This window comes from Chlorocebus sabaeus, chromosome 3 (assembly GCF_047675955.1).
Source record: "Chlorocebus sabaeus isolate Y175 chromosome 3, mChlSab1.0.hap1, whole genome shotgun sequence".
Classification (NCBI taxonomy): Eukaryota; Metazoa; Chordata; class Mammalia; order Primates; family Cercopithecidae; genus Chlorocebus; species Chlorocebus sabaeus.
Window position 1 is genome coordinate 29,553,427 of NC_132906.1, and position 17,858 is coordinate 29,571,284.

Genomic DNA, 17,858 nt, shown 5'->3' on the forward strand with positions numbered 1-17,858 from the left:
AACACAGTAGATGTGAGGATGTCCCATATCCAGATACCAGATCTAGCCCCTATCTTTGGTACCAGAGGGAGGGACCCAGGCCCTCCCCTCAGTCATTGTGACTAGACTCCACTGGGACCTGAATTTGAGGGCCTGTCCAAACTCCAGCAAGAAGGAAATCAAGGCTTAGGCCATGCTGGGGTTTCAGGCACAGGGACAGGGCATGGGTATAGATAGAGCTAGCCCATAGTGGCACTGGAGTCAATCGATGGCCAGTGCAGGGCAGCATGACAGGACTCAACACCCAATTCCAGAGATAAGACAGCAGATCTGCAGCAGAGTGTGGATGGCATGGAGTAAGCCAGGTGTGCCTGGAACAATGGCCGGAGGAGACAGGTGCATGGGCCAGGCTTTTTACAGCAACACCCTCACTGCCCACATGAGGCTCTGGGCTGGAGACGAGAGGCCTGTGAGGAATGCCCCCTTGTTTACACACATCCCAAAGCAGCTCCCTGGCTCTCCCAGCAGGGCCGGACATCTCCAAACAGGGTGACAACTCCTTGAATTCATTTCCTAGGGCGCCATAGCACAGTACCACACACTGAGTGGCTTAGAACAACAGAAAGCTACTGTCACACAGTTCTGGAGGCCAGAAGTCCAAGATCAAGGCATGAATGGGGTTCATTCCTCCTGAGGGCTGTAAAGGAGGTTCTGTTCCTTGCCTCTCTCCTAACTGCGGCTGCTTTGCAGCAATCCTTGGTGTTCCTTGGTTGGTAGAGACATCGCCCCACCTCTGCCTTCATCTTCTCGTGGCCTGCCCCCATGTGCTGTCCGAGTTTCCCCTTCTTATGAGGACACCAGCCATATGGGATTAGGGTCAGCCCCAGTGACCTCATCCTAACTTGACCACATCTGCAAAGACCCTGTTTCCAAATAAGAGCACATAGAGAGGTGTGAGGGGTTAGGACCTCAACATATCTTTTCACGGGGGGCGATACAGTTTAAGCCATAACCCCCGTCTTTACCATGCCTTTGAGCAATTGTTGTTTCTCAAACCCAGCTCCTATTAGGTATTGAAAAATACCCATGTCTCTATCGCATCCTCAGAGATTCTGACTCAATTGAGCTTGGATGGGGCCCAGGTATCAGTAGTTTCTAAACGTTCCTCCAGGGGACCCAAAAGCACGGCAGGTTTGTGCACCTCCATCCTGGGGGTGAAACAAGGTGAGCAGCCAGAGACGGCAGGGCAGAGTCACCAGCGGGAGAACTGAGCCCACGCTGGCAGGAGCTAGCAGCCTTGGGGAGAGCACTTGCATTAAAATCATCAGCTCTTTGGAGCAATATTAAATGATGGCTCTCAGTATCTTGGGATGAGGGAGTCCAGGGTTTTTTGGGCTTTCGAATCACTAAATAAAAAAGCATAACTAATCTTTCTCTCCATGAAGATCCATTTGCCTGGGCCAACCCTGAGGAGAGTCCTGGTGTTTTTAGAGCATACAATTGCCTGCCAAGCTAAAAAGCCAAGGGTTTTGAGTCAAGCTGAATATTACAGAGAAGACTGAGGCTGGCTAACCTTGCTGCAAGGTAAAACAGGAGATCACAGCCATATGTCATCCAAGCAAGAGAAAAAGCAATGAAAATCTACACTCATGTGGCAAACTCTTTCAACAGTCAGAGGCCTGATTGTGTGCCAGTCAAAATAATTTTGCTCTATTTTTAAACACTGTTGACATGAAAACTGAATTAATAGGGGCTCAAATTTTAAGGGAGAAAAAGGCACCAAAATTCATAATAAACTGACAAGCTAATGAATGTATCTGAACAGAGGAAGGAAACCATAGAAACAGATTGGAAATCATGTGGATTTCATTCATATGAGGGAGAAAGCAATTGAAATATTCTCGTGCAAAATAATTAAATTTCTAATGCACCCAGAATGCAAGTTGTTCCAGCTCCCTGCTGAGTCCCATGGGAGACGCTGAACATTGCCTCCTGACCAATAAAAATGTCTAAAATGCATTCTGACAATGTTTTAGAAGAAAAGACACACATGCAATTGGATCATTGTCACTGAGCCTCCGTGGGCCTGAGCTTACAAGGCCCTCAAATTCAGGTCCCAGTGGAGTCTAGTCACACCGACTGAGGGGTGGGCACTGTGGTGAGGATCAGGCCCACCCTGGCCTTTTCTTTCTCCCTGTGCCCTCCATCCCAAGCTCCAGCCTGGGCAGGTTCGTATTATACCCTGGGAATAACCAGGCCCCAGGGATGCTAAAGCCAGGATGTCTAGCCCATGTCAGAGCGGGTGGGTGGCAGAAGACTTTAGCTTCCCTTCCATCATACCCCAGAGGCAGCTGCCAGCCTGGCCCCTGCTGAAAGCCACCCCCATGTCCAAGCCAAGGTGGGCAGGTGGTCTTAGAAGAATCACAAATTTTATAAGACTGAGAATGTAGATGTAATTTGGCTAAATCAACTTTTAGACAAGGTTATTCCAGAAGTACCTGAAATTAGCTCTAAAAGATATATTATTTTTGTTTTACAAATTCACGTTGGCTGGTGAGTATTAGTTAATACTATTTTGGTTACAAATAACAAAAACTCACTTAATGAGGGTAAAAAAGGAACTTTTTGGAAGGAGAATCTCAGAGAAGTTGAAGGAGAGTTGAATAACTGAGGTTCAGAAAGGAATCCGTGACAGCTTGGGGCCCATAGTAGGAGACTCAGGTACTTCGCCCACTCCCAGCCTTTGGGTTTCTTACTTCTAATCTGAGAGAGAAAAGCCTATAAGGCAGTGTGGGCCAGGTGCTGTCTCCTGGCCAATTATGTAGGCCAGGGTTGCTGTGTAACAAGGTACAAACCTGGCTACCAGGGCCTGCCCCTGTGGATCTGAGCAGGCAATGGAAGGGCCTCTGCAGTTACCTCAACTGCTGTCTACCAGCCAGTAGGGGCTGGGAAAAAGCTGAGCGTGCCATATGCATTTATGCCCTTGGTCATGCCTGAGTTCTCTGCCTGGTGTGTGCCCTCGCCTCCCCACCCACTGCCAATCCTTCGCAGTAACTCTCGGGTGAACCCTGGTCCTGTCCCTCCAAGTCAGAACGAAGTGATTCTCCTTGAGGCTCCCGCAGGCCTTGCTTCTGCCCCTCCTGAGCACTAAGGACAGCCCTGTCTCAGCCTTCTACATGCTCTCCTGCAGGCTGTCCTGTCCCTTTAGATTTATCCCCAACCCGGCCTCCACCTGCTCCATCCCACATGCAGCTCTGACGAGGGCACTCTACAGATCAGACACTTGAGGGATGGGATGCACTTTCCCTCTAAGAAAATAAGACCCCTCTCCCACCAAGCCCTTGCCTTGTCTAACTTCTCCTCCCCTCCCCTCCCCTCCTGGAAACCGTTTCTTCCTAGCACTTGCTCTGCTGACATTAGGCACCCCTGCTCTAGGGACCTAGGCATGGCTCCAACAGCACACTCGCCACATGACAGAAATGCAGTCTCCCAGTCTCCCTCCCGCTCAGACTCGATGCTACATATGATTGCTTGATTTTTAAAACTCACTTGCACTTAGCCTAAGGCCTTTGCCCAAAATCTGTGCTGAAAAGGTAATAATTTTGGATGAATGAATTAATATATGCATGAGTGAATTAATATTTCTTGTTATAGTTAACTGATTTCAGCCTCTCTTCTCCAGAAGGATGCTAAGTTTTCCAGATCAGACATGGTGTCTGAGTCAAATTCATTTTCAGTTTATACATACTAAGGAGTCCAGCAGTGCTTGTTCCTGTCCCCTTTCCACACGACTCCCTTTGTTGTGCCTTCAGCCCTGGAGCACTCCATAAATATTAGATGAAAGGATACTCTTCTGAGATTCTGTGACTGGTGCAGATGTGGCTTGTGTCCTTGAGGATAGGTCTGGGCTGGGAGCCCTTGCCTAATGCCAGATAGAAACAGCCTATGTGCTAGTATTAAAACTCCACAGTCATTCAGCTGGAGATTTTCCCTTAAGTCACAGTCATAGGTTCAGGAAATCCTTGATCACAACTTACCCAGGGAGGTGTTCAAATGTTCCCTTCCTTACCCCATACAGAGCAAGAACTGAGACTCAGGAGTCAGGGAACTGGGCCAGAGTCTCACCCTCTGCAGGACTTTGTCCACACCTCCAGTTACTGTTCTCATCGCACCTGTCCTTTCCTTGCCATAACAGTAATTACATTGCTCTCCACACTATGATTCATGTGCTGACTATATGCCCACAGGACAGTGACTCCCTGTGCGGACAGGGACTATGCGCATCCTCTTCCCTGCCAGCTCTCAGCACCATGCCTGGTACATGGAGATACTCAGGAAATATCTGTTTAATAAGCGAAAAAGAAGGAAGGAAAGACAGAAAGGCACAATGAGGGCAGAGGATGGACAGACCAACGGAGAGACAGGGGGCAGAGAGAAGGCAGGCAAGAAGGAAGGAACGAAATTTTTCTTATCTCAGTTTCCTCATCTGTGAAAATGAGCCAACAATTCCTGTCTCCCAGGGTTGCTGGGATGGTTAAATACATTGACTATTTTCTCCTTCTGTCTTCCTGTAACCTTTGTATCCACTATAACTACAAAACTTAACACAGATATTTATTTGCAGATCTGTCTAGCTGTTAAACTGTGAGCTTCTCTAGGGCAGGGGGTGTTTCTTCTTTCACTGGGTAAGCCCTGCATCAGCTGCTGGCACCCGGCACACAGCAAGCTCTTAGCACCACCTGTGTGCTTCCTGCCTTCTCCAGAGTACTGAGGCCTGCCAGGCACTCGCCCCAGGGGACCTGGCTGAGGCAGCCAACCCAGATGTCCACCCAGCACCCACCCTCCCACCGTGCCCCCACCAGCCCAGCTCCGTAGCCTCGGCTGCCTCCCTTAATGAACAGAGATGAACTGAATACCCTGCCCAGGCCTGCAGCGGGGCACGCAATGGGAGAAGCAAAATGTGAGACCAGTGGGGAATCAGAACAGTGTTGTTGTTGTGGTAAGAACAAAGTGCCAGGACTCATGGGCCCACCTGCTATTTTGCATAAATTTGCATCCCAGACTCAGTGAGTTCTTCTCAAGCTTATTGTGCTGTCAAAGCACCCCTCACTGGTGGGCGTGGCCAGCCTCACTCTCACCGGGGGTTTTCAGACCAGAGGGCCCTGCGGCTACCTCCAGTGCTTGGCTCACTCAGCCCTGACGCCCAATGCTGTGGCTGTGGCCCTCCCTAGTGGGTGGAGGACCACCCAGAACCGGCAGTGAGTTATGTTTCTCCAGGAGATTTACCTTCCTATTGATGGCAGGTTTTCCCCTTGTTCAAACAAGTTTGCATTCCCAGCTTTTACAATAAGTAACAGCAGGATCGACTGGTCCCCCAGGCTTCAGGGGCATGGAGAAAGATCCGGAGGTTTCAGAAACTGAGATTCACCACCTGTACCATCCTTGCTATGATGGTTAATTTTATGTGCCAACTTTGCTGGACCATAAGGTGCCCAGAGAGTTGGTCAGACATTTACTCTGAGTGTGTCTGTGAAGGTGTTTCTGGATGAGATGAACGTTTGAATTGGTTGATTATAGAAAGCAGACTGCCCTCCCGCATGTGGGTGGCCCTCCTCTCCTTTGGAAATCCTGAATAGAATAAAAGTTTGAGTAGGAGGGAACTTCAGCCTGAGTGCCTTGAGTTGGGACACTGAGATATTGGTGGTTTTCTGCCTTTGGACTCAAACTGAAACATTGGCTGTCTTCTTGGTCTCAAGACTGACATCCTTCAGTCTGGAACTGCACCATTGGCTCTCCTTGGTCTCCAGCTGGCTGACTGCAGGTCTTGGGACTTCTCAGCCTACATAATCATATGAATCATATGATCCAATTCCTTCTCTCTCTCTCTCTCTAGAACTCACTCTCTCTTCTGTGCTGTGTGTGTGTGTGTGTGTGTGTGTGTGTATGCGCGCGTGGGTTGGTTCTATTTCTACGGAGAGCCATCTGTAATACCCTTGCTGGGGAGAACATAGTGTGGTTATGGACAACAGGCTCAGGCCTGCCTTCCTGCCTTTCTGCACTCTCCTGAGGGTGCCACCACCCCACTGCCACCAGAGTCAGTGCTAGAGCACAGACACATGCATACCTTTGCACACACATACTTGTCCCCAGCCCTTCCCCCTCAACTCAAATTTCTTTCTTCCTCTGAAAGGGACAGCTTCCCAACAATACCCAACAAATACCACTGGATGAGGGGAATTTTAAGGACTTGTGGTTTTTCTCCTTTATATTGTTCTATTTTGTTCAAATATTTTTCTTTTTTTTTTATATGATGTTTGCTTGTTGAGACAGAGTCTCACTCTGTTGCCCAGGCTGGAGTGCAGTGATGCGATTTCGACTCACCGCAACCTCCGTCTCCTGGGTTCAAGCAATTCTTGTGCCTCAGGCTCACGAGTATCTGGGACTACAGGCATGCAGCACCACGCCCAGCTAATGTTCATATTTTTGGTAGAGACGGGGGTTTCTCCATATTGGCTAGACTGGTCTCAAACTCTTGGCCTCAAGTGATTCCTCCAACGCTGCCTCCCAAAGTGTTGGGATTAAAGGCGTGAGCCACGGCACCCAGCCAAAAATATTTTTCAAATGACCATAAGGAACATTTACCTGACAGGATCGTTATAAGGATTAAATGAGATAATACTTGTAAAAGGCTTTGTGCAGCATTTCTCAATAAAAGTAGGCTCTTATTTTAGAAATCTAACTAAAAATAATAATACAGTTATGCACTGCCCAATAACATTTCAGTCAATGACAGACCATATGCACGACAGTAGTCCTATGAGATTATAATGGAGTTGAAACATTCCCGGCACCTAGTGATGTCATAGCCATCATAACATCATAGCATAACTCATTACTCTCATGTTTGTAGTAGTGCTGGTGTAAGCCAATCTGCTGTGCTGCCAGTCATATAAAAGTATAGCACATGCAATTATGAACAGTATGTAATACTTGATAATAAATTACTCTATTTCTAGTTTATGTATTTACTATACTGTACTTTTAATCCTTATTTTAGAGTGTACTCCTTCTACTCATGAAGAAAACAAGTTAGCCAGGTATAGTGGCCCATGCCTGTAGTCCCAGCCAGTCATGAGGCGGGAAGATCACTTGAGCCCAGGAAATGGAGGCCAATTTGGGTAATCTGGACAAGATACTGTCTCTACAAAAAGAAAACGTTTTTAAAGTTTATAAAACAGCCTTTGTCAGGTCCTTGAGGAGGTATCCAGAGGAAGGCATTGCTGTGATAGGACGTGACAGCTCCATGCATGTTGTGGCCCCTGAAGACCTTCCAGTGGGACGAGACGTGGAGGAGGAAGACAGTGATATTGATGATCCTGACCCTGTGTAGGCTAAGGCTAATTGCAGGTGTTTATATCTTAGTTTTTTACAAAAAAAATTTAAAGAGTAAAAAAAAATTTAAATAGAAAAAAGCATGTAGAATAAGGACATAAAGAAAGAAAATATGTTTGTATAGCTCTACAATGTATTTGTGTTTTAAACTAAGTGTTATTGCAAAAGAGTCAAAAGTAAAACAAAATTTAAGTTAATATAGTCAAAAAATTACAGGAAGCTAAAGTTAATTTATTATTGAAGATAGAAAAATATTTTCTAAATGGAGTGTAGCCTACGGGTACAGTGTTTACAAAGTCTACAGTAGTGTACAGTAATGTCTTAGGCTGTCACATTCCTTCACCACTCACTCACTGACTCACCCAGAGTAAATTCCAGCCCTGCAAGCTCCATGCATGGTAAGTCCCCTATACAGGTGCACCATTTTAAAATCTTTTATGCTGTATTTTTATTATGCCTTTTCTATGTTCAGATTTGTTTAGGCACACAAATACTTCCCGTTGGGTTACAATTGTGTACAGCATTCAGTAGAGTAGCATGCTGTTCAGGTTTGTAGCCTAGGAGCAATAGGCTACACCATCTAGCCTGGGTGTAGAGTAGGCTCTACCATCTCGGTTTGTGTAAGTGCACTTTGTGACGTTTGCACAATGATGAAATTGCCTAACAGTGCATTTCTCAGAACCTATCCTTGTTAAAGTGATGCATGATAGTATAAGTTTAAAGAACTTCAGGATTTACAAAGTACTTTATGATACATGATTTCACTTAAACACAAACTTGAGGTGCACTTATTATTTCTGGTTTACAGATTAGGAAACTGAGGCCCAAAGACATTAAAAAGACAGGGCCCAGGCAATTCAGCAAGGAGCAATGTGGCAGGGTCGGGATTAAGTTGTGGGACATGATGGGGCTCCTGCTCACTGACTTGACTTGTGGGGCCCCAGTGCAAACCCCCTGCTCCGTCAGCTCCTGCCACCTTAGTGGCACCACAGCGCACACCTGAGTCTCTCTGAAAAAGAAGCCCAGCATTCCCTGGCACTTTTCCCTGATGCTGGGCTCCCAGTTAACTCCTGAGTTTGGAAACCAGGCATTAGTTCCCCTAATCTCTACAAGCCCCTCCCACTCTGTGGAATCTGGATAAACCCCAGGCCTGAGAGATGCAGGAGGGAGGCACCTTCCCCAGTGTGATTGGCAGGATGCAAAGCCCCAGGGCTAGCATGGGACAGGAGGCTGCCTCTGGCAGGCAGGCAGGCAACCATCTCACAGCTGCCCCACCCGGCTGCTGGGCCAGTCCCCTTGAGCCTGGGATGAGGAGCCACGAGTCCCCACTTTAACATGAATCCACCCAGGGCAAAGCTTCCTAAGTCTTTATTTTTTTCTGATTTGTACAATGGTTCAAATATCTGCTGTTTTCTTATCTCACAGGGAAAAAGGTTTTGAGTAAAAAATAAGATCTATGTGATACTGTAAACTCCTTGGCATGGAGAGTGGGATGATAAAGTGTCTGTTAAAAAGGCTACTGTCCCTTTCTTTGATTGATTCATTCATTTGTTCAATAACGAAGAATTAAGCACCTTCCATATGCCAGACTCTATTCTCAGAATTGGGAATACAGCTATGAACAAGAAAAAACTCCCCTCATCCTCATGGAGTATAATGTCCAGAAAATTCAAACCCCAAGCCACCAACAGTCAGTACAGTCAGAGCTCCATTATTCCTCTGAGTCTTTTCTACAGCATTTTTTCAATGGAGTGTTCCCAAATGAAAGCAGTGCTGCCCTGCTATTCTAGGATGACAAGCCCGGTGTATTGGAAAATACAAATTAATCTCAATACACATTGAAACAAATAATAGGTACCAAGGGTAGTTCACTATCTAGTCTGTGATATGCAAAGTGAATTTTTGTAAAGGATATCTCATCCTACATTTTAACAGGCATAAATAAAAACCTGTTTGCTGTGTTTAAAACTGGTAAACAAGCTTTTCCACCAAAAAGATTCCTTTGCTTATAAACATGTTTTTCTCAAAAGTAGTTAAAATTATAAACATGTTTACCCCATTCCCAATAAACATATGGCTACCTCCTTCAAAAGTGATAAACAGCTCTACCCCAAAGTCATAAACATGTTTTGGACTGTACAGAAAATTGATGGCATAAATTGGTAAGTTGTGATATAACTTGGAAACCACATATATAGGCAATGATGTAGTGGCTTAGGTAATTTTGGAGTACAACCAATATGGTAGATCCAACCACAAACCATTAAACTATGAGCAAGTTCAGAGTTTCCAGGCTCTGCAGTTAACACAGAGACCCGCTGCCAGACTGTGTGAGTGTTGATGACCCCCTACATCTTCCTGGTGTGTGCTGAGCTGGCTGCAGTTCACCACATGCCACCCATAAGGGACTCTGCCCGGGGGAAGATGGAGACCAAGATCTCTGCCAGTGGAGACCACTGTATGCATCAACCAAGAGTGAGTGGCAGCCAAAGCCAAGGGGAAGATGGGCCAGTCCCGGACAGGTGGCACATGCGTTCCCCACTCAGCTTCCTCTTGCTGGCTCACAGGTGCCCCTTGGTTTGTTGAAGGAAATAAATAACTGAACCCTGTTTAAACTAGGTGGTGTTTTTGTGTCTGATGGTTCCCACTCATTGACATTCTTTTTAAAATCCTTTTTATTTTTATTTTTAGAGATGGGGTCTTGTTCTGTAGCAGACTGGAGAGCAGTGGCACAATCATAGCTCACTGCAGTAGCGAGCTCCCGGGCTCAGGCAATCCTCCCACCTAGGCCTCCCGAGCAGCTGGAACTATAGGCGTGCATACCACTCCTTGGCATGCTAACTCTAGGCTCTAGCTTTGACTAAAGGTGTAATTCCTCAGAATAAAAAACCCATTTATACTACTATGTGCATTGCCAATCCCAACAAAGAGGTTCTGGGAAGCCCACCATTCTTGAAATTTTCCATCTTTTATAAACAATCAGCTTTGGGCTCTGTTGGAGTGTAGCTGCTCCAAGGTGTAATGCAACGGGCCCTGAAGGTGGAACATTTTGCTCAAGGTAAGAACCCTGGGAGAGCCCCTGACTTGTCCACCAAGACCTCCATCCCTCATACCCTTGTCTAAGAGGTGAGCAGGACCAACGGTCTTCATCACCCGAAAGGGCAATCCACCAGCCTCCCAGGGAGGCCTCACTGTCTTCTGTCATTAACCTAGCTCTGACACCCTGCTTCCCAATTGGCTTGCTGGGTTCAGAGCACTGGGCACCAAGTCTGCATTTTGGTGTCATTGCTATTCACACAGACATTGTGTCCAGGTTCCTGCATCCAGAAACATTCCAGAACAGTGCCAGCCTTTGTAGTTTCTCTGTGCTGCCTCTCCCACAGCACTCACTTCCCTCCAACCAAACCACATCACCATCACTCTTGTAACAAAAATAGAAACAACAAAGTTTAGAAATCTTGATCTCACAGCCTCCCACCTCCTCCCACCTCTGATCTCCTGTGGGGCATGTTCGCAGAATGTGTGTGCCGCAATTCTGCCTCTGCTTTTAAATTATCCTCCTTATCTTGTCCCTTAGGCCCTGCTGCACTGTTCCAGGAATGGCCTGGAAAATGGAGGTGCAGCCTCCCTGGCACCCCAAGGGCAGAGCACATCACACATCACAGTGCCAGGGGCCCACTTTCATTTGCAAAATGCTTTAAAACCAACTGTTGCTCTCTCCACCTCCTCCTTATCTTATTTCCCTCCTTTCCCAACTAAAAAACAAAACAAAACAAAACAAAAAATGGTCATCTTGCTTTATCTTCAACTTGAACTAGAATGGAGGTCAACATGGCATCCTGTCCCCAGGCTCTTCCCTGAAGTCTGCAAGGTTTGCCAGAGACCATGTGCCCCTCTCCCTCAGCCCTAATCTCTCCCTCAAGCAGAATTTGTTTAAAGCCACTATTGAAAGACTCATGGAATTCCCTCAGCCTTGCTGTTCTCACTCCCACTCATGAACTCCTGTGCAGCTTCATAGTGGCTCATGATTTGTTTTCTGAGATTGTGACCTCAATGTGATCAGGAACAAATGTTTCTGATGTGTTTGGCTTGGGCCATAGTGTGTGGGAAATGAAAAGGATATACAGGAATACCAGCCAATGCAGTGGCTGACCACAGCCCATGGCATTGCCTGGGAGCTCCCTCTCTGGGCTTCGGAGCTTCAGGGCCACCTGGGCATGCTTGTGACCCATCAGTTTCTCCACTGTGTAATAACTCCACCAGGCGGCTTGCCCACATGCTGCCCAGCGTGTTGTCCAGTAGCCAGTGGAGTCCTATACTTTGTGGGTCCACAGGAGGTCACGGAGTTTTCAGAGCTGAGCCAAAGGGCGCTTATGAAATAGTTCAGGCTACTTCAGGGATGGCAAATATGTTTCTTCTCACACACCAACTTTGACATATTGGAAGTGGCTTCCAGGTGCTACTGAGAAGAATTGCAGGTCATGGCCGAGCTCACTGGGAAGGACGATCGTAACAAATCAGGGATGCCCCCACTCCTTGGAGAGAAGGAAAAACACATGCCCTGTGCCTACAGCCCCTGGGCTGCTTTTTCCTACTAACCAAGCTTGCCAATTCCTGAAAAGCAAGGCTGGCTTAGCGAGGACCAGCCTCACCTGTCTTGTTATCCAGCCTGGGTGCTAGGGAGAAAAATAGGGGATAACCCTACTCTCCTTTTTTTTTTTTTCTTCACGTTTAAAATCTAACTGTATAAAAGGGGTCAAAGTGCAAATCATACAGAAATATATGAAAAAAATGGGATGGAAAGCACAACTTAAAAAACCAGAATATACCAACAGTTTGATACATTTTTTCCATTTTCAATCTTAGTTACTTTCTGCTGAATTTTTTCTGTTTTTAGGATTACTTGCCAAGCTAAATAATAATTGCTTTGAACTCATACCAAGGCCTTATTTGGAGTCAGAAAGTGTTTGAGGCAGAAGTGCTATTCACACTAGTTCACACAAATTCATCAATATCATGATGAGCCCTAAGCATGTGTCCCCAGCATTTGTAATGTCTCCGAAACACTTCTGCTATGGTCCTCCAAATTCATATGTTGAAACTTTACAGGAGGTGATTAAGAATTGAGGGCAGAGCCCTCATGAATGAGATTAGTGTCCTTATGAAAGGGCTCAAAGGAACTAGCTAGCCTTTTGTATCTCTTCTGCCATGTGGAGACACCTAGACACAATCATCTATGAGGAATGGGCCCTCACCAGACACCAAATTGGCCAATATCTCGATCTTGATCTTGATCTTGGACTTCCCAGCCTCCAGAACTGTGAGCAATACATTCATTTTGTTTATAAATTACCCAGTTTATGGTAGTTTGTTATAGCAGCAGGAGCAAAGACACTTTCCATCTCTTTGCCTTATTACTTAAGTCTTTTACTTACAGTTCACAGCATGTGGCTTCTCACACCACATCTACACTTTAAACTTCTCACAACCACAAATCCACTCTTTCTAATCAGGACCAAAATATGAGAATTTTAAAAATCACCATGCATGCTTCTAATATCTGCCCAACACTTTTGCTGATTTAGTGACATCCACCCTTCAAGACTGTTAACCAACCACCTGTTGATCTTACCACCTAAATTTCATTGACACTTGGCAGACATTTACCAGTTTACATTCTATAAATGTTAATAGAAATAAGTAATTCATTAAGAGTTGAAAAGACTAGCCACAAACTGAGAGAAAAAAAATTTTAAAACCACCTACCTGAAAAAGGATATACATCCAAAATATACAAAGAATGCCTAAAACTCAACAATAAGAAAATAAACAACTCAATTAAAAAGTGGACAAAAGATCTGAACAAACATCTAACCAAAGAAGATATACAGATGGTAAATATACATATGCAAAGATGTTGTCCCTCACATCATCTGGGAATTGCAAGTTGAAACAACGATAAGATACCACTACACACATATTAAAATGGCTAAAATACAAAACACTGACAACACCAAATGATAACGAGGATGGGGAACAACAGAAACTCCTATTCATTGCTGGTAGGAATGCAAAAAGGCACAGCCACTGTAGAAGACCGATGGGCCATTTATTAGAAAGCTAAGCATAGTCTTACCATAAAGTCAAGCAACTGACTCCTAAGTATTTATCCAATTGAATTGAAAACACAAAAATCTGCACACAAATGTTTATAGTAGCTTTCTTCATAATTGCCAAAACTTGGAAGCAACTAAAATGTCATTCAATAGGTGAATGAATAAATGAACTATAGTACATCCATATAATAGACTATTACTCAGTGATAAAAAGAAATGAGGTATCAAGCCTCAAAAACACATGGAAGAAACTTAAATGCATTTTGCTAAGTGAAAGAGACCAGTCTGAAAAGGCAACATACTGTATGATTCCAACTAAATGACATTCTGGAACAGGCAAAACTATAGAGACAGTAAAAAGGTCAGTGGTTTCCGGGGTTGAGAGAAAGGGAGGAGGGAAGAATTAATGTATAGAGCACAGAGCAATTTTAGGGCAATGAAACCATTCTGTATGTTACTATCATGGTGGACACATGACATTATGTATTTGACGAAAGTCATAGAACTGTACAACAGAGTAAGCCCTGACGTAAACTGTTGACTCTATTTGACAATGTATCAATTATAACAAATATACCAAAATGCAATATGTTAATAATTGGGGAAACTGGGGACAGGGAAGAGGGGGTTTATGGGAACTCCATGCTTTCTACTCAATTTTTCTGGAAACCTAGCACTGCTCTTAAAACAGTCTATTAATAATAAAAAGAACATGGCAATAAGAGCACGAAGCATGGAAATTTAGTCAAGAATATACACAAGATCTCTATTTTTAAAACTTTAAAATTTTATTAAAGCAATCTATGAAAGGAGATGATTTTAATAAATGGAAAGACATTCCATAGTCTTGGATGGGATAACTTATTAAGTTGTTAAAATTTTCCAGATTAATCAATAGATTAAATGCCATGATAATCCCATTTTAGTTGGATTTTTTTGAGGCACTTAATAAACTTACTTTAAAATTGATTTGGAGAATCAATAAAAGTTTTTGAAAGCTAAATCAACTTTTAAAAAGAATAGTATAGAGGGGAACTTGTCTATTATATAATAAGACATTTTTTGGCCAGGCACGGTGGCTCATGCCTGTAATCCCAGCACTTTGGGAGGCCAAGGCAGGTGGATCACCTGAGGTCGGGAGTTCAAGACCAGCCTGGCCAACATGGTGAAACCCCGTCTCTACTAAAAATACAAAAAATTAGCTGGGCATGGTGGCGGGCACCTGTAATCCCAGCTATTTGGGAAGCTGAGGCAGGAGAATTGCTTGAACCCAGGAGGTGGAGGTTGCAGTGAGCCGAGATCATGCCACTGAATTCCAGGCTGGGTGACAGAGCAAGATTCCATCTCCAAAAAAATAAAAAAAGGACATATTTGAAAGCCATAGTTATGAAAACAATTTGGTAAAGAGAAATTGACGATGGAACAGAGTAGAGAACTCAGAGCATCCTGGTGTGCATACGGGGATCTAACATACAAGAGAAGGGATACTACACATCAGTGGGAAAGAACAATATTAATAGAAATACATGAAAATTAAGGATTTCTCTTCAACAAAAGACATCATGAAGAGAGTAAATACATGATGGCCAAAAGGGGAGAAAATATTTGCAATATCTATAATTGGCAAGGGATGTATACTCTATATGGACTACAAATCAAGAAGAAAACAACAACCACAATATAGAAAAATGGATAAAGGGTATAAATAGGTAATTTCAGAAGAGGAAACACAGAAAAGTAACAAGCATATTATGAGATGCTCAAAATCATTGGTAACCTGCCAAATCCAAATTAACAGAATCAGATACGACTTTGCATCTATTAAAGTTGAAAAATAAAAGTGATGGGAAATACTTGGCAGAGATGCTGGGCTTTGGCGGGGTATAGAAGGATGTAGATGTTCCAGAGCGTGGTGTGGAGCTACGTAGTAAAATTAAAGATATGAATAGTGTATAACCTCCAAATTCTCTTCCTGGGTAAACATCCTAAGGAAATTCCCACACAGTCCACAAGAGCTGTCCAAGGGCTGTCTGCACTGGCGAGGAGTTGAAGGCGACCTGGATGTTCATCACTGGGAGAGCAGATAAAGAAAATGTGGCAGTTGCACACTATCGAGTATCGCCCAGAAGCTGGAAGCCAGGATCAGATGCATGCATAGCACCACACGGCTACATCTTAAAAAACGTAGCGTTTACTGAAAAACATTAGGGAACATAACAAAATACATAACATAAAAGCAGGTATGTAAATGTAAAATGCATGCACATAAAACAACGATGTATCTTTTTCAAAGCATATGCCTAAGAGGAAACAAAATGACAAGCAAGAGAGGGGTGCTTGCATGGAACTATGTGGCATGAACTGAGGAGGCGGATTAACTCAACCCTCTGCACCTGAGACAGCAACAACTTATGTTAACATAATAACAAAATAAATTATTAAACAACTTACTTTCTCCAAAGTTAGATTAAAAACTAGCTCTGAATTCAAGTTTAGAGACCTTTGTTAAAGTTTCCAACCTATTTCGTGCAGGACATTTAAAAACATACTTCCGGCTGGATGCAGTGGCTCACGCTTGTAATCCCAGCACTTTGGGAGATGGAAGCAGGCAGATCACTTGAGGCCAGGAGTTCGAGACCAGCCTGGCCAACATGGCGAAACCCCATCTCTACTAAAAATACAATATTAGTCAGGCATGGTGGGGAATCCCAGTTACTCAGGAGGCGAAGGCAGGAGAATTGCTTGAACTGGGGAGGCAAAGGTTGCAGTGAGCCGAAGTCGTGCCACTGCACTGCAGCCTCAGAGACAGAGCAAAACCCCACCTCAAAAAAAAAAAAAAATGAAATTAATTTTAAAAAAACATATTTCCGGATACAACAGCATAGATTCATAGTCCAGCCGGTTACATGACGATTCCCAAGCTCCTTCTTATGTGAGCATGAAAGGACCTCGATGGCAGTTTCTTAAGTAAGATGAGATGAGAGATGGGGACACAGTCCAAAGAAGCTGATGCTTTCAGCCTTTCCTGCTTATCAGGTGCCATGCTAAGGCTGTTTGCTGTCATCTTCACAGTGAGAGGGAGGTATTATACACCCACTTTGCGGAAGAGGCAACTCAAGCTCAGAGCAATTCAGTGACTTGCCCAAGGTCTGCAGTTAGTTTGAAACCAGCCCTCTGTGCTCTCTTCGGCACACCATTCTGAAAGGTATCAAAAAGTAGAGAAGCCCAGGTTCATTTTGAGTCTAAGCACTGCATAGCTATGAAGAACTTGAGGGCCGTGTTGCAGCTATCAGCCAGGACAGCAGGAAGCCCAGCAGCAGCGCTTTGCCTTTGCCTTCCTGGAAGGACAGGTAGAGGCTCACCTGCACCATTTCCCATGAAGGACTTGCTAATTTCATCCGGCTCTGCAGCACCATGTGCTGGGCTACCTTGCGTTGCCCTCTGGCTTGCTCTAGCTGTTCCCTGAGACTTCTTTTAGCAGTGCCCATGTCTTCAGTGGGTGTGCTCTCTCTTCATGGCAAAATCCTCAAGGTAAGGACTACAAATGGGACTCCCTCTGTACGACCCCAGACAAGCAGCCCATATAAACACAAAGGAGATGCCTACCTATTAATTATGTCCTAACTGAATTGAAATGCAATGTTTCTATCCATCACATTAGTTTGGTAGACCTTTGGATTTGAAAATGATTTGTTTATAAGAATCGGCTAGTGAAAAATGTTAAACCATAATTGTTAAAAGTGCTGGGCCTCATAGCGGTCTACCTACAGGTGATTGACCACAGCATTCCTGGTAAATGCGGGCAAAGTGAACATACATTATGAGCGAAAGAGTCTGGGCTGGCCATCGAAAGACTTAGAATCCTACAGCCAAGAGGAATTTTAGGAGACCCCATCCCTTGGCTCCTGACAGCACCAAGACTGTGATGAAGGGCATATGCCTTAGCGTCAAGGTGGCCCTAGGTTCAACCCCAACTTGACCTGGTGGGACCTGAGGCAAAATCTTAAGCTCTTCAGACTTAGTTTCTTCATCTGCAAAATACGAATGATAATACATTCCTCATAGGATTGCTGTGAGGATTCACTGCAATTGTGAATGGACAGGGTCTAATAGAGTAGCTGGAACACAGTAAGTGCTCAGTAATGCTCCCTATGTATGTTGTTAAAATTACAAATAAATGTCTCCAAGAATGGAGCCTCACTTAGCAGTATAATGAACATCCATCCCAGCAAGATAGAAATAAACATGATAATCTCTGCTTAAATGGTCAGAGGCCACAGTGACTTACCGAGGTTCAAGGCCGAGTACATGGAAGAAAAATCACTTGCAGTTCATCTTTCATTCATTCACACTTTAAAATGTTTAGCCTAT

The 17,858-nt window shown here is 44.5% G+C and overlaps 1 protein-coding gene across 6 annotated transcripts in view; it reads right to left on the reverse strand.

The window, feature by feature from the left end:
* Nucleotides 1-17,858, reverse strand: part of INTS6 (integrator complex subunit 6) — a 200,408-nt gene that overhangs the window by 65,583 nt on the left and 116,967 nt on the right. The gene's annotated exons all lie outside the window — the stretch shown is intronic.